We start from the raw sequence: 18417 nt of genomic DNA on the forward strand, positions 1-18417 counted from the left end.
GGACATCTGATTTAGCAACGGGCTATGGCTACTCTGTAACAGATATTAACAGGTTTATTGCAATAAAACACTTGCTTAAATTTTTTTCATACATAAAATCATTATTATCATAGAAGCTATCAAGAATTTGCGCCACATGCAGCCTAATTATTAGCATTATAGGCTAAATTGTCTTTTAGAACATGCAAGATGCGTTGTGTTCCTGTGTCAATTCATATAACATATAGGCACGTGTATAGTCTAGGTATGTGTATAAATGTATAATTATATTGCAGATTAGGGCAGCGTTTCCCAAAAGTCGTTTCTCAGGATCCTAGAACGTTTTGGTTTATGCCTTAACACTCCACGGCTGATTCAAATGATCAAAGCTTGATGATTAGTTGATTATTTGAATCAACTGTTTACACCGACCCTGACTGGATCGGGGGCTTCTGGGGCACCGTAGACCGAGTGAAACAAGCATCACGTATGTGTATGTTGAGTTCAATATACTCTACATGTATCTCCATGACGTGTGCGCGCGCACGCACGCGATTTCCTACTGAGGCTGCGTTTAATTCACACATGACCAATTTTGCGACCTGTAAAAAAAACTTCTTTTTTTTAACCTTAGTTTTGTTGGGAAGCTATAGAAGTGTATAACCCTGAACCCTGAACCCCCAGAATTAGGTGGAGGGACTTCAACTCTTCAAAGGCGGACCCGCTTCCATCAATTGACCACTTCTCTATAGTTCAAGGAAAGCAAACATTCACTCTATTTTCAGCTCCATGGTTGTGATAATGGCTGATCCGCTTCAGAATGTGTGTGTGTGTGTGTGTGTGTGTGTGTGTGTGTGTGTGTGTGTGTGTGTGTGTGTGTGGAAAGGGGCCACCACTGTCGCCACTTTGCCTTCAGTTCAGTTCAGAAGCTCTACGGACCACTGCCGCCACACTAGTGACGTGGGGGAGGAGAACTTGCATAAAAGAACTAGAGGCAGGCAGGGGCTGGTTAGAACGCCCATTATACCAAGCGCCGCATGAGAGTGGGGAAAGGACATGTAAATGCGACTACTGTGACCACCCAAGAGGTAGCCAACCCTCTCTACCCTACCACCAGGGGCGTACTGGGTACCCTCTGTATCCTACCACCACCACCAGGGGCAGACTGGGACAAGAATTCGGCCCTGGCATTGTATCCACACCAGCCCACATCACTGCGTGTGCCGCCATCTCGCCCTATTCCAGGGCTCCAGACTAACATGTTCCCTTGAATCATCAACTACCCTAAGTGTTCATTACTATTACAGGGCTCCGGACTAACATGTTCCCCTGAATCATCACCTACCCTAAGTGTTCATTACTATTCCAGGGCTCCGGACTAACATGTTCCCCTGAATCATCACCTACCCTAAGTGTTCATAACTATTACAAGGCTCCAGACTAACATGTTCCCCTGAATCATCACCTACCCTAAGTGTTCATTACTATGACAAGGCTCCAGACTAACATGTTCCCCTGAATCATCACCTACCCTAAGTGTTCATTACTATTACAGGGCTCCGGACTAACATGTTCCCCTGAATCATCAACTACCCTAAGTGTTCATTACTATCACAGGGCTCCAGATTAACATTTTCTGTCTATCTTCTACAGTGGCACCATGCCTCCAAAATATTTTTTCTCCAATAGAGATGAATTACATTCCTCTTTATGTGCACTAACTAATATCACAGGCTAATTAATTTGGAGTTCCAACACCTGAGGAAGTGGAACCTCAAAACACATGATTTGTGTTTCTAACTCTAAATGTAATACCCAGCATAGGAGGCTGGTGAGGGGAGGACGGCTCATAATTAAGGTGCCACCAACTGCCTGTGATACTCACTGCTAGTAGCCATGTATTCATCCAACAGTAAATGTAATGTCCTATGAAAACATTGCAGTTGTAGGCTACTACCCATGAGACCTAGAGCGCCTTCAGAAAGTATTCATACCCCTTGACTTATTCCCCACAAAATGATATTACAGCCTGAATTGTCACCCATCTACACACAATATCCCATAATGACAAAAGTGAAAACATGTTTTTAAAATTTTTAGCAAATTTTTTTGAAAATTAAAATACAGAAATATCTCATTTACATAAGTATTCACACCCCTGAGTCAATACATGTTAGGATCAACTTTGGCAGCGATAACAGTTGGGAATCTTTCTGGGTAAGTCTCTAAGAGCTTTGAACACCTGAGTTGTACAATATGTGTCTATTATTCTTTTTAAAATTCTTCAAGCTCTGTCAAGTTATTTGTTTATCATTGCTAGGCAGCCATTTTCAAGTCTTGTCGTAGATTTTCAAGCTGATTTAAGGCAAAACTGTAACTAGGCCACTCAGGAGCATTCAATGTCGTCTTGGTAAGCAACTTCAGTGTATAATTGCCCTTGTCTTTTAGGTTATTGTCCTGCTAAAAGGTGAATTTGTCACCCAGTGTCTAGTGGAAAGCAGACGGAACCAGGTTTTCCTCGAGGATTTTACCTGTGCTTAGCTCTGTTCCACTTCTTTTCATCCCAGAGAACTCCCTAGTCTTTGCCAATGACAAGCATACCCGTAACATTAACAGCAGCATCAACAAGGCAGGTCCTACAGGCCCTAGTTTTGTCGCACCTGGTCTACTGTTCAGTCGTGTGGTCAGGTGCCACAACGAGGTATTGACATCTTGAATGCACAGAGCTGTCTGTTTGAACAACTGGCACACAACTCCGACACCCATGCAAACCCCACCAGGCATGCCACCAGATGTCTCTTCACAGTCCCCAAGTCCAGAACAGACTATGGGAGGTGCATAGTACTACATAGAGCCATGACAACACGGAACTCTATTCCACATCAAGTAACTCATGCAAGCACTAAAATTTGATTAAAAAAAAAAAACAGGTAAAAATACACCTTATGGACGAGCAGAAATTGTGAAGCAACACTAGGTACAACAATAGGTACATTATTGTGCATTATTAGTGCATTATTGCAAACAGGATGCATGTTTTGGAATAGTTTTATTCAATACAGGCTTACTACTTTTCACTCTGTCATTTAGGTTAGTATTGTGGAGTAACTACAATGTCGTTGATCCATCCTCAGTTTTCTCCTATTACAGCCATTAATCTCTGTTTTAAAGTTACCATTAGCCTAATGGTGAAATCCCTGAGCGGTTTCCTTCCTCTCTGGCAACTGGTTTAGGAAGGAAGTCTGTATCTTTATAGTGTCAAAGTGTAATTAAGAATTTCACCATGCTAAAAGGGAGAGTCAACGTCTGCATTTTTTTTACCCATCTACCAATAGGTGTCCTTATTTGCAAGGCATTGGAAATCCCCCCCCCCCCCCCCCCCCATATCTTTTTGTTTAATATGTGTTTGAAATTCACTGCTCGACTGAGGGACCTTGTACATGTGGGGTACAGAGATGATGTAGTTATTATTCAAAAATCATGCTCAACACTATTATTGTAGTCCATGCAACTTATTATGTGACTTGTTAAGCAAATCTTTACTCCTGAACTTGTTTAGGCTTGCCATGACAAAGGGGCTGTTGAATACTTATTAACTCAAGACATTTCAGCTTTTCATTTTTTTATGAATTTGTAAAAAAATATTATAAAAACATAATTCCACTTTGACATTATGGGGTATTGTGTGTAGGCCAGTGACAACAAATCTCTATTTAATCAAATTTAAATTCAGGCTGTAACACAATAAAATGTGGAAAAAGTCAATGGGTGTGAATACTTTCAGAAGGCGCTGTTTAGGCCTATGACCTCACAATAGCTGGTGCACATTTTGTGCCACCAACAACCGCTGCTCCGGGTCAAATATCTTGGTCGTAAAAAAGGTGGTATTGAGCTAAACATCGAGAGTTGAGAAATAAATACGATACCTACAGAAATAAGGGCTGATACCCTCCTCTCTTTGACATGGACAAGTGGGACGAAGCATAAAAAGCTGTGTTTTTCCCGAAATTGAATTTTAAAATGTTATACAATCAGAACACATTTTACTCTCAAACGCAAGGGTGGAGAGGAGCTCGCTCAGCACAGCGGTATACCCCAGCGAGGCACAGGGGCAGGGCAGACACATTTTCGTTACAGGAATCATGAGTATAATAGACTTTACTGTATCACCAAATCATGGTTTTAGCCGAGCGGAACCCCACCACCCTCATCTGACTAGAGGTATCCTACCCGCTGAACCCCACCACCCTTATCTGACTAGAGGTAGCCTACCCTCTCTACCCTACCACCCTCATCTGACTAGAGGTATCCTACCCTCTCCACCCTACCACCCTCATCTGACTAGAGGTAACCTACCCTCTCCATCCTAATCTGACTAGAGGTATCCTACCTGCACAACCCCACCACCCTCATCTGACTAGAGGTATCCTACCCTCTCTAACCTACCACCCTCATCTGATTAGAGGTATCCTACTCGCTCAGCACAGCGGTATACCCCAGCGAGGCACAGGGGCAGGGCAGACACATTTTCGTTACAGGAATCATGAGTATAATAGACTTTACTGTATCACCAAATCATGGTTTTAGCCGAGCGGAACCCCACCACCCTCATCTGACTAGAGGTATCCTACCCGCTGAACCCCACCACCCTCATCTGACTAGAGGTAGCCTACCCTCTCTACCCTACCACCCTCATCTGACTAGAGGTATCCTACCCTCTCCACCCTACCACCCTCATCTGACTAGAGGTAACCTACCCTCTCCATCCTAATCTGACTAGAGGTATCCTACCTGCACAACCCCACCACCCTCATCTGACTAGAGGTATCCTACCCTCTCTAACCTACCACCCTCATCTGATTAGAGGTATCCTACCCGCTGAACCCCACCACCCTCATCTGATTAGAGGTATTCTACCCTCTCTAACCTACCACTCTCATCTGACTAGAGGTATCCTACCCTCTCTAACCTACCTCCTCCATCTGACTAGGAAGTCAGCGAGTGGTAGTTTTTTTTTTATGCAAAGAAAAAGTCTCAGACTGGCCAATGAAAATAAAATATTAAGATGGGCAAAAGAACACAGACACTGGACAGAGGAACTCTGCCTAGAAGGCCAGCATCCCGGAGTCGCCTCTTCACTGTTGACGTTGAGACTGGTGTTTTGCGGGTACTATTTAATGAAGCTGCCAGTTGAGGACTTGTGAGGAGTCTGTTTCACAAACTAGACACTCTAATTTACTTGTCCTCTTGCTCAGTTGTGCACCGGGGCCTCCCACTCCTCTTTCTATTCTGGGTAGAGTCATTTTGCACTGTTCTGTGAAGGGAGTAGTACAAAGCGTTGTACGAGATCTTCAGTTTCTTGGCAATTTCTTGCATGGAATAGCCTTCATTTCTCAGAACAAGAATAGACTGACGAGTTTCAGAAGAAAGTTATTTGTTTCTGGACTTTTTGAGCCTGTAATCAAACCCACAAATGTTGATGCTCCAGATACTCAACTAGTCTAAAGAAGGCCAGTTTTATTGCTTCTTTATTCAGAACAACCGTTTTTAGCTGTGCTAACATGATTGCAAAAAGGGTTTTCTAATGATCAATTAGCCTTTTAAAATGATTCACTTGGATTAGCTAACACAACGTGCCATTGGAACACAGGAGTGATGGTTGCTGATAACGGACCTCTGTACGCCTATGTAGATATTACATTAAAAACAGCCGTTTCCAGCTACAATAGTCATTTACAACATTAACAATGTCTACACTGTATTTCTGATCAATTTTATGTTATTTTAGCGGACAAACAATGTGCTTTTCTTTCAAAAACAAGGACATTTCTAAGTGACTCCAAACTTTTGAACGCTAGTGTATATATATATATATATATATATATATATATATATATATATATTTATATATATGTATTATATATATTTTATATTGTCACACACTGGTTAGATCCGGCGTTTTAAATGGAAGCACCTATAGGGATGTCTACTTTAGAAGTGGTTTCACGGCCACTAGCTAGTAGAATTTTACGGTCCACGTTTCCTATACCGTAAGTATCCTTATGGTTGACTAACAGAGGAACATATAGAGTATAGCTTCTGTTTAACGGTATAACAGTTAACACCGCACTTTATCTTTGAACTTGTTCTGACTTAGAAGCCGGGGTGTAATTGGTGGCATACAGTGGAAATTGAATAGATTTTGGTCGGAAATTAACATGATAAAAATAAGAAAAAACTCACAGTCATTTTTATGCTTTCAACAATTGAATGGTTATTATCATTATTATTTTAAGCAGCGTTTCAGCCTCAGTCAACCTTCATTCGGGTCATTTTGCATGAAAAAGCAACTGACTTGTTGGTGAAGTCCCACCAACAACAACAAGATCCCAATCTAACCAAACACCACTGTTTCTAGAGAATGCTAATAACGTACTCACAAATGCCAGTATTTCCTGACTTGTTTTGATCATCATAAATAAGGCAAATAGGGACACTAGTGTTGGCTACAAGGGTGCTTGTTTTGATCATCATAAATAAGACAAATAGGGACACTAGTGTTGGCTACAAGAGTGCTTGTTTTGCTATAGTTTATAGGAATCTTATTGATTCAAATAATACTGATAAATTCTTCACAATATTGCAATAATGTTATATTTCTTGACGCACATACAAACACACTTCAAAACAGAATTTTTCAATGAACCACCATCAACAATAACTTATTTTCTCAATGACGTTTATTAAATATGTAACAGCAACATATCACTTTTACACATACAGTACATTACCACACAGTTATTACAAATACCTTGGAGTGGTTCTTCACTAGGTAGGGCACTGGTTTCCATTCCCTTTCTAGTGCACTTCGTAGGGTTGAAATTGTGTACGTCCTAGAGTTGAAGGCATATCTTTCCTAGGTTGAAGATGGACCCATTCTAGGGTTGAACATGTGCACTTCCTACTGTTGAAAAGGTGCACTTCCTAGTGTTGAAAAGGTGCACTTCCTAGTGTTGAAAAGGTGCACTTCCTAGTGTTGAAAAGGTGCACTTCCTACTGTTGAAAATGTGCACTTCCTAGTATTGAAAAGGTGCACTTCCTAGTATTGAAAAGGTGCACTTCCTAGTATTGAAAAGGTGCACTTCCTAGTATTGAAAATGTGCACTTCCTAGTGTTGAAGATGTCTACTTTCTATAAGGTTGAAGTGGCCCCGCTGGCCGATGCCCTTTCATTATTGCACTGCTAGCTACAGCTCCCACAGTAGTGCAACAGGGAAAGAGTGTCGGACACAGAGCAGAGCTTCCTGTTCTGTCCTCCTGTCTGTCTGTCCGCTAGCTGAGGTAAGGACCTGGGCCCTTTTTTGTATGTTCAGAAAATGGCCAACAGTCCACCAGCCCTGAGAGGGGACATGCAGGCACTATGCAGGTTAAAAGACCTGTTTTTCTTTTACCGGCCCACACATCTTCACTTGACCTACTGCTAGAAGTTAGAACAAACACATACAGTTACATACCCTTAAGTTACAGTGTGGGCATAGAATAATGTATATTCATGCAGTTGAATAGATTTGTTTTAAGTTCCTTTAGGAAATACATTCAACATCAAGTCCTTGGTTTTAAACACAATTCAGGTGGAAAACATGCATTTCACAGATTGGTGGAGTACATTGAATATTATATTAACCACAATACAGATATGATTTTCTATTTGTTATACCTTTATTTAACTAGGCAAGTCAGTTAAGAACACATTCTTATTTACAATGACGGCCTACCCCGGCCAAATCTGGACCAATTGTGCGCCGCCCTATGGGACTCGCAATCATGGCCGGATGTGATACAGCCTGGATTTTGAACCAGGGACTACAGTGAAGCCTCTTGCACTGAGATGCAGTGTCTTAGACCGCTGCGTCACTCAGGATACTGATCAGAGGTTCAGGTTTAAACCAGTTGTAAATGAGTCATAAACATGTTCTATCTGGGGGGGGGGGGCATGGTCGTTATTCAATTGTTTACAAAGCAGCATTATGATATGAAATGGCCACAATGAATGTACCCGAACTCCAAACAAACTTGCTTAACTTTTCAGTGGCGTACCTTTTATAAACATACAAGTTGGCTGCTAATGTATATTCATGCTGCTGTACAGCATTGTTTTTATCTATTCAAAGTAAAGTGTTTAATAGTTAGCCATTTTCACTTCGTTCATTCCTTATAAACACAAACATTATCTCAACATTTTCGATCAGAATACCACAATGATGACAACAGGTTTTAAAGTAGACATTGGAGTTATTATCTAACAGTAACACTTCAAATGGTAACAACAAGCAACAACTAGTCATATAGCCCAGCATATTTAAACAACAAAGTGTCATATAGCCCAGCATATTTAAACAACAACAGGTGAATGGGAATAGAGGACATCCCTGTGAGTCAAGACCCTATAAGCGATATTGCACTACTCCATAAAATCAGTAAGAAAAGCAGAGGCAATATTGATAGGGTCTCGCCTGCAAGGCAACCAACATATACAGTAGACATCATGACACACATTTCGGCAACGACAACTGTGGTGAAGATGGAGGAGAAGGAACAGACAACACTGCATATAGAACAGATAGAGGGGAGAGGACATAGCCTTCCTGCCTGCGGATTTCGATTAAATCATTTCAAATTTTGACTGCATGTCTCCGGTTGTCTCGTCACGTGGTGAGTTTGCGGACGTTGTGTGAATTCCAAACTCTGCGCAGTAGCCCGGGTGGAGGACATGGATATTGCACGTGCCTGACTGACTGAGAATTCCAATTTAGCCATTTTTTGGGTTCTTTTCCATTCTATATCTCAGATATTATTATTTTTTTTTTTACATTTTACGCCTTGCTCTCCTCTCCTTTACCCACAACACACTAGGGCACCACGACAATTACAATCCTCCCCCATAACATGCACACTTTCCATTCTCCCTTCCAGTACCTTCCAGATTTAGAGAGAATACCAAACCACCGCTAACAACGGACACGGGTTGTCCTCAATCTGTAAGAAAATAACTAATTGCCCGAAATCAATCACTCAAATCGATAGGCCACTATTCTGTTCACGTGACGCTGATCTTTACAGCTCCTATACAGACATGTTCTCTCCTGTATATGATCTCTGCGAATCCGGGGGGAAAATACACTCACCAAAAGACAAACCGGTCTTCCATCCACCACTATGTTGATAGACTTGTTCAGGAGACTATTTCTCACTAGTAGTCTTGGAGATTTCGAATCCACAAATGACAAGAATATCTGTATTCTCATTTGGACCTTCACTTCCAATTTCCCAGTCCTACGTCGACTACTCGAACATGAACGCTCGTGCACATGCTATGGGGGAAAGAGAAGAGAGCACGTGAGAGAGGAGGGGGGGGGGGGACTCAACATACCATAAATTGGACTCTATAGCATTACATGTGCACGTAACGATTAAAGGTAGAGTGGGTTAGGTCGCCTCCAAATGATTTGAACATCTTAATTGTAATTTTATTATTGGATATAACCACTTTACCAATTAGGCTTAACGCAGTCTAAAATATTAACTGTCTATGCATGAGTCATACATTGAGATGTATGCAAAGCTGTTGCAGCTTTGGGGGTTTAGGTAAGAGATACCGAGGGCTGCACTGTCGTGTTGTAACGTATACCACCATGTCTAACGGGAACAACAATAAAATAAAATAAAATCGAATCTTTAGATTTTCGATAACCTATAGCCTAAATAAATAGACCAAACAAGGATAGCCTATAGGAACCACCGATCCAAAATAAGACAAAACACCCAATGGTGAAATCAATTTCACTGGTTACATCTATACATGATATAGACTAATACCAAGATACATTTAAACCCATCAACTATTCAATGGCTACATTTCAGCGGGACATCTGAGCTAAAATCTATAGGCCTCACGTTGTTTCCATTTATCAAGTATGAGGAAACGTTTGGGTAATTTTAAGCAGAACCAGCTTCCAAGGAGCCACTATTATTTTAAGTGGCAGAAATGGTGACCTCTGACCCCCATTAAAGCAGTGACTTTGGAGACAACAGATGTGGGAAATCCCGCTGTTATTTAAACATATTTTTTTATAAATTCTGAGGGGCTTCTGCCTGCAATGTTCCGACAACATCCCCTCTCTCATTTGCTATGTATGTTGTATAATCAAATAGTCTACCGTTAAAACAACTGGTACAGACCGATTCACAACGTGTTTGGCTCGAATGGCGTTATTGGCAATATATTTCGTAGGCCTATTGTAGCCTGTAGACAGAACTACAGCTGTTATTTTCCATCTTAGATAAGGATCATTTATAAACATCAAATAGGCTACATTAAACGACTGCACTTTCAAACGAACGAAAGCAATTACAAAACATTTGACATAAAGCCCTGCAAATCCAAGATTTCAAGGTCGAATCATATAGGCTACAGCCATCAAGTCCCTAACTAAACAACAAAATAATATACAGGTCTACCACTAGTTCACCACTCAAATATTACATTTAATAAAACCAACGTGTATTGGTCGCATATACAGTTTAGCAGATGTTATAGCGGGGTGCAGCGAAATGCTTATGTTAGCTTCCAACAGTGCAGTAAAATGTCAATCAAGTACACGAATAATTAAAACATTCAAAAATATAAAGACACCAAGAACAGTCAGAAGGAATCAAATGATCAACCCAACTTGCATTGTAAAAGTAATCCAATTACAATCTATGCGTATGTACACCGAATGAATTCACACAAATATATAGGCTACTAAAAATTGTATTTACAGCAGTAGATATATATATTAGAGTGAGCTATGTCAAGAATCCAGTGTATAACTAAGTATGCGGTGTGCATAAACAGTGTAACTAAAATTCAATGTACAGTAGTAGAAATATTAGAATGAGAATAGATTATTTAAATACACAGTATAAAACGGGAAGCGTTCCGTGGTTGAATGTCTCTATAACATGAGACATACGCGTTGGCTGTGTGTGTGTGTGTGTGTGTGTGTGTGTGTGTGTGTGTGTGTGTGTCTGTGAGAGAGAGTATATGCCAAAACTAGGCTACATAGTGGTGGCCATAGCTCTATACGCTTTGTCTCGTTCTACACACAAACCTGCTGTCGACTAAACTATGCATTCTGGTATTTGCCTGCCAGCATATAGGCTGCGATACGACAAGCTTCCACGTGCTGTTTTTTTCCTCCAGAAGGGACTTCAGAAGTAGGCCTACCATCTTGAAATCTTTAACCCCCCCATGCACCTCTCAAAGTCTTGCGTTAGCGTATCACCCACTCTATCCACATTCGACTGGTTACCAAGGCCTATGGCGGTCTCCAAAAAACGCCTGCATGCTACGCCTGAATAGGCTTGTTTCACATTATGCAAACCTCCATCGATGCTCGGGGTTCTTCAGAAGAAGAGCTGATCAACACGAACAGAGGTAGACTTACATATAGTAAACTCTGGTGCAAAATAGGGTGCTTGCATTGCATCCAAATTCATGATGTTGCGCACACACACACAGACCACGGGGTCCAGTGTGGCTTAGTTGATAGAGCATGGCGCTTGCAACGTCAGGATTGTGGGTTCGAGTCCCACGGGGACCAGTACGAGATAATGTATCAACTCACTAGTGTAAATCGCTCTGGAGAACAGCGTCTTTTTAACTGTAAATGGGGGCATGCGCTGTAGCCTACAATGTTTTGATCTACATTTTTAAAAAAAAAGGAAGTTGCAGGCTAGACACATTTAGACTAAAGGTTCACTAAGTGAAAGACACACACTGCAGTCCCAGTAATCAAGGATGAAATTTATCCAGAGGCGTCACCCCTCACACCTCCCCCCTTCAGAATGGGACCTGCCCTCCCATCCCCTCCCCTCCCCCTTGCATTCCTTAAAAATAGCCCCATCCCCCCAACGACCTGCCGCAAATAGGAAACTAGCCCCTTTCCCACCCACACCGTAACGTCTTCCAGTATAGGATCTGCCGAGGAGTGAAATTATGCTTTCAGATTAAAAAGACATGTTTACAAAAAATCCTCGCAGTTATAATTGGATTATAACCGAGCATATCACATGCTTACCGTCCCAAACAAATTAATCTCAACTATGGCTTGCATCTTCTAAAAGATTGGTCTTTTGTAGAAATGGGCGAGAATATATATATATATATATATATATATATATATATATTTTTTTTTTTTTTATAATCAACACATTTACAAATCTGGTAAATGTTTTGAATTGAGAGGAGATTTCAAGGTTTGTTGTTTAGTGAGAATGACAATCACTTTGTTTTTAAGAAAGATACATTGTCATTGTTGTTTGGCTGCCTGTTATCTTCATTTTAGATTTCAGACTTATTTTAGCTGCAAACTGTTAAAATAGGAAGACAACTATTGTTTTAATAAATAAATACAAGTATTTCTATCACTAACAAATAAATACATAAGATTATACAATCAAACAACAATATTTCGAAAATACAAACTTCTTAACAAATGCAATTTCATACAAGAAAAGTCTAAATTGTTGTTATTTGAGGAATACATTAAGGTATGGGCCCTACTACATGCAAGATAACCTATTTTACTAGGCAAGTCAGTTAAGAACAAATTCTTATTTTCAATGACGGCCTAGGAACAATAGGTTAACTGTTCAGGGGCAGAACGACAGATTTGGTACCTTGTCAGCTCAGGGATTCGAACTTGCAACCTTTCGGTTACTAGCCCAACGCTCTAACCACTAAGCTACCCTGTCGCCCCTATCTAATCACTTCTAAGTTTTCGCAACGTGTGACTGCAATATAAATTTAAATTATATACATTTAGACTAAAAACAATGTTTGATTAATAAAGGCCTACACGCGGAAATCCTGTTACTCTGGCATAATGTTTTGTGTAAACATTCAAAATTGACATTTAATTTAAACTAAACCCAAAGCCAATTTTTGACAATGTAATACAATTAGACTAGAATGGGACACCAGTATGGCGCAGACGGGTGTAGCAGTAAACCAATGTGTACATTACACGATTTCACAAAACGTGTGAAAAGTTGGGAAACTGACTTCGAAGCATTGTTCCAATGTTACTTAATCTGAACACGTGGTTTCCAAAGCAAACGAAGACGACCTCTGAAGTTCTGACTGTTGAACAAAATGTTCTTTTTTTCGGAGGCGTGGCCAATAGAGGCCCTTTCTACCAGGGTAAAAAAAACAGGCATTTTGGTTGCATGGCTCTTCTCCATATGATCTATCCCATTATGGAGTGTAGACTTGTCACTATGGAGTGTAGCCTTATGTCATAATGGAGTGTGGCCTTATGTCATAATGGAGTGTAGCCTTATGGCACTATGGAGTGTAGACTTGTCACTATGGAGTGTAGCCTTATGTCATAATGGAGTGTGGCCTTATGTCATAATGGAGTGTAGCCTTATGGCACTATGGAGTGTAGACTTGTCACTATGGAGTGTAGCCTTATGTCATAATGGAGTGTGGCCTTATGTCATAATGGAGTGTAGCCTTATGGCACTATGGAGTGTAGACTTGTCACTATGGAGTGTAGCCTTATGTCATAATGAAGTGTGGCCTTATGTCATAATGGAGTGTAGCCTTATGGCACTATGGAGTGTAGACTTGTCACTATGGAGTGTAGCCTTATGTCATAATGGAGTGTGGCCTTATGTCATAATGGAGTGTAGCCTTATGGCACTATGGAGTGTAGACTTGTCACTATGGAGTGTAGCCTTGTGTCATAATGGAGTGTGGCCTTATGTCATAATGGAGTGTAGCCTTATGTCATAATGGAGTGTAGCCTTATGGCATTATGGAGTGTAGCCTTATGTCATAATGGAGTGTAGCCTTATGGCATTATGGAGTGTAGCCTTATGGCATTATGGAGTGTAGCCTTATGGCAGTATGGAGTGTAGCCTTATGGCAGTATGGAGTGTAGCCTTATGTCATAATGGAGTGTAGCCTTATGGCAGTATGGAGTGTAGCCTTATGTCATAATGGAGTGTAGCCTTATGGCAGTATGGAGTGTAGCCTTATGGCATTATGGAGTGTAGCCTTATGTCATAATGGAGTGTAGCCTTATGGCAGTATGGAGTGTAGCCTTATGGCAGTATGGAGTGTAGCCTTATGGCATTATGGAGTGTAGCCTTATGGCAGTATGGAGTGTAGCCTTATGGCATTATGGAGTGTAGACTTGTCACTATGGAGTGTAGCCTTATGTCATAATGGAGTGTAGCCTTATGGCATTATGGAGTGTAGCCTTATGGCATTATGGAGTGTAGCCTTATGGCAGTATGGAGTGTAGCCTTATGTCATAATGGAGTGTAGCCTTATGGCAGTGTGGAGTGTAACCTTATGGCAGTATGGGGTGTAGCCTTATGTCATAATGGAGTGTAGCCTTATGGCAGTATGGAGTGTAGCCTTATGGCAGTATGGAGTGTAGCCTTATGTCATAATGGAGTGTAGCTTTATGGCAGTATGGAGTGTAGCCTTATGGCAGTATGGAGTGTAGCCTTATGTGGCCTTACATCATTATGGAGAGTAGCCTTATGTCATAATGGAGTGTAGCCTTATGGCAGTATGGAGTGTAGCCTTATGGCATTATGGAGTGTAGCCTTATGGCAGTATGGAGTGTAGCCTTATGGCAGTATGGAGTGTAGCCTTATGGCAGTATGGAGTGTAGCCTTATGTCATAATGGAGTGTAGCCTTATGGCAGTATGGAGTGTAGCCTTATGGCAGTATGGAGTGTAGCCTTATGGCAGTGTGGAGTGTAGCCTTATGGCAGTGTGGAGTGTAGCCTTATGGCATTATGGAGCGTTATGGAGCACATTCAGATATATGTTATTAACAGCACTTTAAACTTACGTGTCATAATGGTGGGTTTGTGGAATGGGTTTTGATATGCCAACTCAGAGCAGGGGCCAGAACGCCTGCAGAATTAGCCTATAGGCCCAGGGAGAAGGAAGGCCTGCAGTATTAGCCTATAGGCCCAGGGAGAAGGAAGGCCTGCAGAATTAGCCCATAGGCCCAGGGAGAAGGAAGGCCTGCAGAATTAGCCTATAGGCCCAGGGAGAAGGAAGGCCTGCATTATTAGCCTATAGGCCCAGGGAGAAGGAAGGCCTGCAGTATTAGCCTATAGGCCCAGAGAGAAGGAAGGTCTGCAGTATTAGCCCATAGGCCCAGGGAGAAGGAAGGTCTGCAGTATTAGCCTATAGGCCCAGGGAGAAGGAAGGTCTGCAGTATTAGCCTATAGGCCCAGGGAGAAGGAAGGTCTGCAGTATTAGCCTATAGGCCCAGGGAGAAGGAAGGCCTGCAGTATTAGCCCATAGGCCCAGGGAGAAGGAAGGTCTGCAGTATTAGCCTATAGGCCCAGGGAGAAGGAAGGTCTGCAGTATTAGCCTATAGGCACAGGGAGAAGGAAGGTCTGCAGTATTAGCCTATAGGCCCAGGGAGAAGGAAGACCTGCAGTATTAGCCTATAGGCCCAGGGAGAAGGAAGGCCTGCAGTATTAGCCTATAGGCCCAGGGAGGGAGGACTCACTCCTGTGCTTATATATACCCCTCAGTCCATAGCATCCGATTGCATGGGAAGCCGTGGCGGAGGCCGGATGCTATGACAATACTATTGCACTGCTTCAGCCGATGGAACAGTAGTGCAACATCGTCAAAGCAGCTGACCTCTGCGCACTTGGGGGTTAATGAACACACACACACACACACACACAGACACGCACACACAAATAAAGAATGACTGAAAAGCCAAAACGTAGAGTAAAGAAGCCTAGTAGTTGGAGAGCTGTTTCGCATAAATGACCAATTAGACCAAATGCAATCATTATATAATCATTATACAATCACTATACAATCATTATACAATCCTTATGCAATCCTTATGCAATCCTTATGCAATCATTATGCAATCCTTATTCAATCACTATGCAATCATTATACAATCCTTATACAATCCTTATACAATCCTTATGCAATCCTTATGCAAACCTTATGCAATCATTATGCAATCATTATACAATCCTTATTCAACCCTTATTCAATCACTATGCAATCCTTATGCAAACCTTATGCAATCATTATACAATCCTTATTCAACCCTTATTAAATCACTATGCAATCCTTATGCAAACCTTATGCAATCCTTATTCAATCACTATGCAATCCTTATGCAAACCTTATGCAATCCTTATTCAATCACTATGCAATCCTTATGCAAACCTTATGCAATCCTTATTCAATCACTATGCAATCCTTATGCAATCCTTATTCAATCACTATGCAATCCTTATTCAATCACTATGCAATCCTTATGCAATCCTTACGCAATCCTTATGTAATCACTACAGGCCTATCTGAGATCATCCTCTCATCAATATTCTTTCTATAATGAAAATATGACTTGAATTTCTAACCAACCCTGCTTTCTGTCAGTGTATAGACGTCAGAGGCTAAATCAATTCAAACACCACACTATTGTTAGCTTAAGTCCATCTATCACAACCCAAACACAAGTGGGTCAAAAAAATGGCTAATTCTAACCACAAACATGACTAACGCTTCGATCACACCGACAGCATCATTGCATTTTGGTACACCAGAATTACATTCATTTCCAATGAAACGCTGCGTTTGCCTTACAGCATTGAGTTGCAGAGGCAGTTGCAGTGTGTTCAGTGTGGTGCATATGTTGGATTTATCGAACGTATGCGTCAAAAACTGTATACGTAGATGGCTTGACAGAAATGGTAGCAGAAGGTGAATGTTGAACTTTTGTTGCACACATATCCAGATGATGCTGCGTGCTATTTTGCCCAATGACACTGTCAGTGTGATCAAAGCGTCAAATGAGCTCTTCCATTGTGACATATTCCTGAATTGTGTGTTAATTTCATACAGGATTCATAGTAACTTTAATGTACAAAAAAACGTCTATCTCAACAAAGGAAATGACTGCATAAAATATATCAATTAAAAGCATCGACTATTTTTATTCCATGTGATAAGCCTATATAGAGAAATTGAGCAATGCCGTTGTAACCGGAGATCACTCACATCCCAAAAGGAGGTGCAAGTCAGGAAGTTAGGGGGGGGGGTGTCGGGTTTTTTTTGTCAGCCAATGCCCTTTTAATATTGCACTGCTCATCTGATTTCACAGTAGTACAAAATTAAAAGAGCCCCGGACAACAACATTTAAATCAATTCCATTTATTTCGTTTCCACCCAAATAGTGAACGAATAGTGTCTGCTAACAACCGCACAGGCCTAGACACGTAGTCTATTTTGACAGTGTAAATGTGCACTTCTTAATTTTCTCCCACAGCACTGGTTAGCCTATCACCCAACCTATATGGCCTAAAGGTCCTTGTTAATTCGATAAACAGACCAACAATTCTGTCACAAACCAGTTAAATATTACTTGCATAAATAATAACAACAAAAAACACAACTATGTCAACAGTAAGCAACGAAAACGAAACTGTCCAAAATAAATGTAAGCTTATATAAAGAGTGCCTTACCGAGCAGGATACAATAACAAAAATACCACCATGAAAGACTTAAAGAGATCAGCAAAAGCTATTATAACATTCAACGGCCCTCAAACAATTTATCTTCAATTGCAAAAATGTGTTTTGCGATTTAAATGAGTCCCATTTTTTTTTTACCTTTTAAACTATATAACGATGGGTCTCGTCATTGATGTTCTTCTTCTATTTCAAGGCGCTCATTAATACCATTTCAGAGACTAAATCATACATAAACCATAACGTCTAAGTGCGTGCGAAATAAAACACCAATTACCTACATTTTATTTTTTATTTAACCTTTAATTACCCAAATAAAAATGTACGATATTTCTCTAGTTTATAGTCTACTAAAAGGTAGGACTAAACACGATATAGATTAGACGGAAACTATGGAGGAGAAAAGATATATAGGACAAAGAGCACATTCCAATACAATACCAGAAACCTTGATTTAATACATACTATTCTTGGCCTTATGGCCAAAGAAATCCTCTCGTTCGTGTTCCGGAGGGGCGGGACCGGTGGAGGTGTTGTTATTTCTAACGTCCAACGGGCCTTTGAGTTTGAATCCCTTGCTAGTCCCAAAATACCAAAGTGGACATTTTGAGAAGCCCAAACTGTGTCTTCACTCCAGTCTGACACACACCATCAACACACACACGCTGACGTGTTTACGCAAACAAATGCAGCAATATCCTTCACAGAGTAGGGATTTGTTTTAGGTATACCGGGGAACGGTTAAGTCCAGTATTTCGAGTTATTTGAGACGTTACAATAGCAGTTATCTTTATGTGGGCCTATAACAAACATCAAGAAAAATGTTGCTGTACTGTTAAGTTGAGTTTTCTT

The sequence above is a fragment of the Salvelinus fontinalis genome, chromosome 4, assembly GCF_029448725.1.
Source record: "Salvelinus fontinalis isolate EN_2023a chromosome 4, ASM2944872v1, whole genome shotgun sequence".
NCBI classification, from domain to species: domain Eukaryota; kingdom Metazoa; phylum Chordata; class Actinopteri; order Salmoniformes; family Salmonidae; genus Salvelinus; species Salvelinus fontinalis.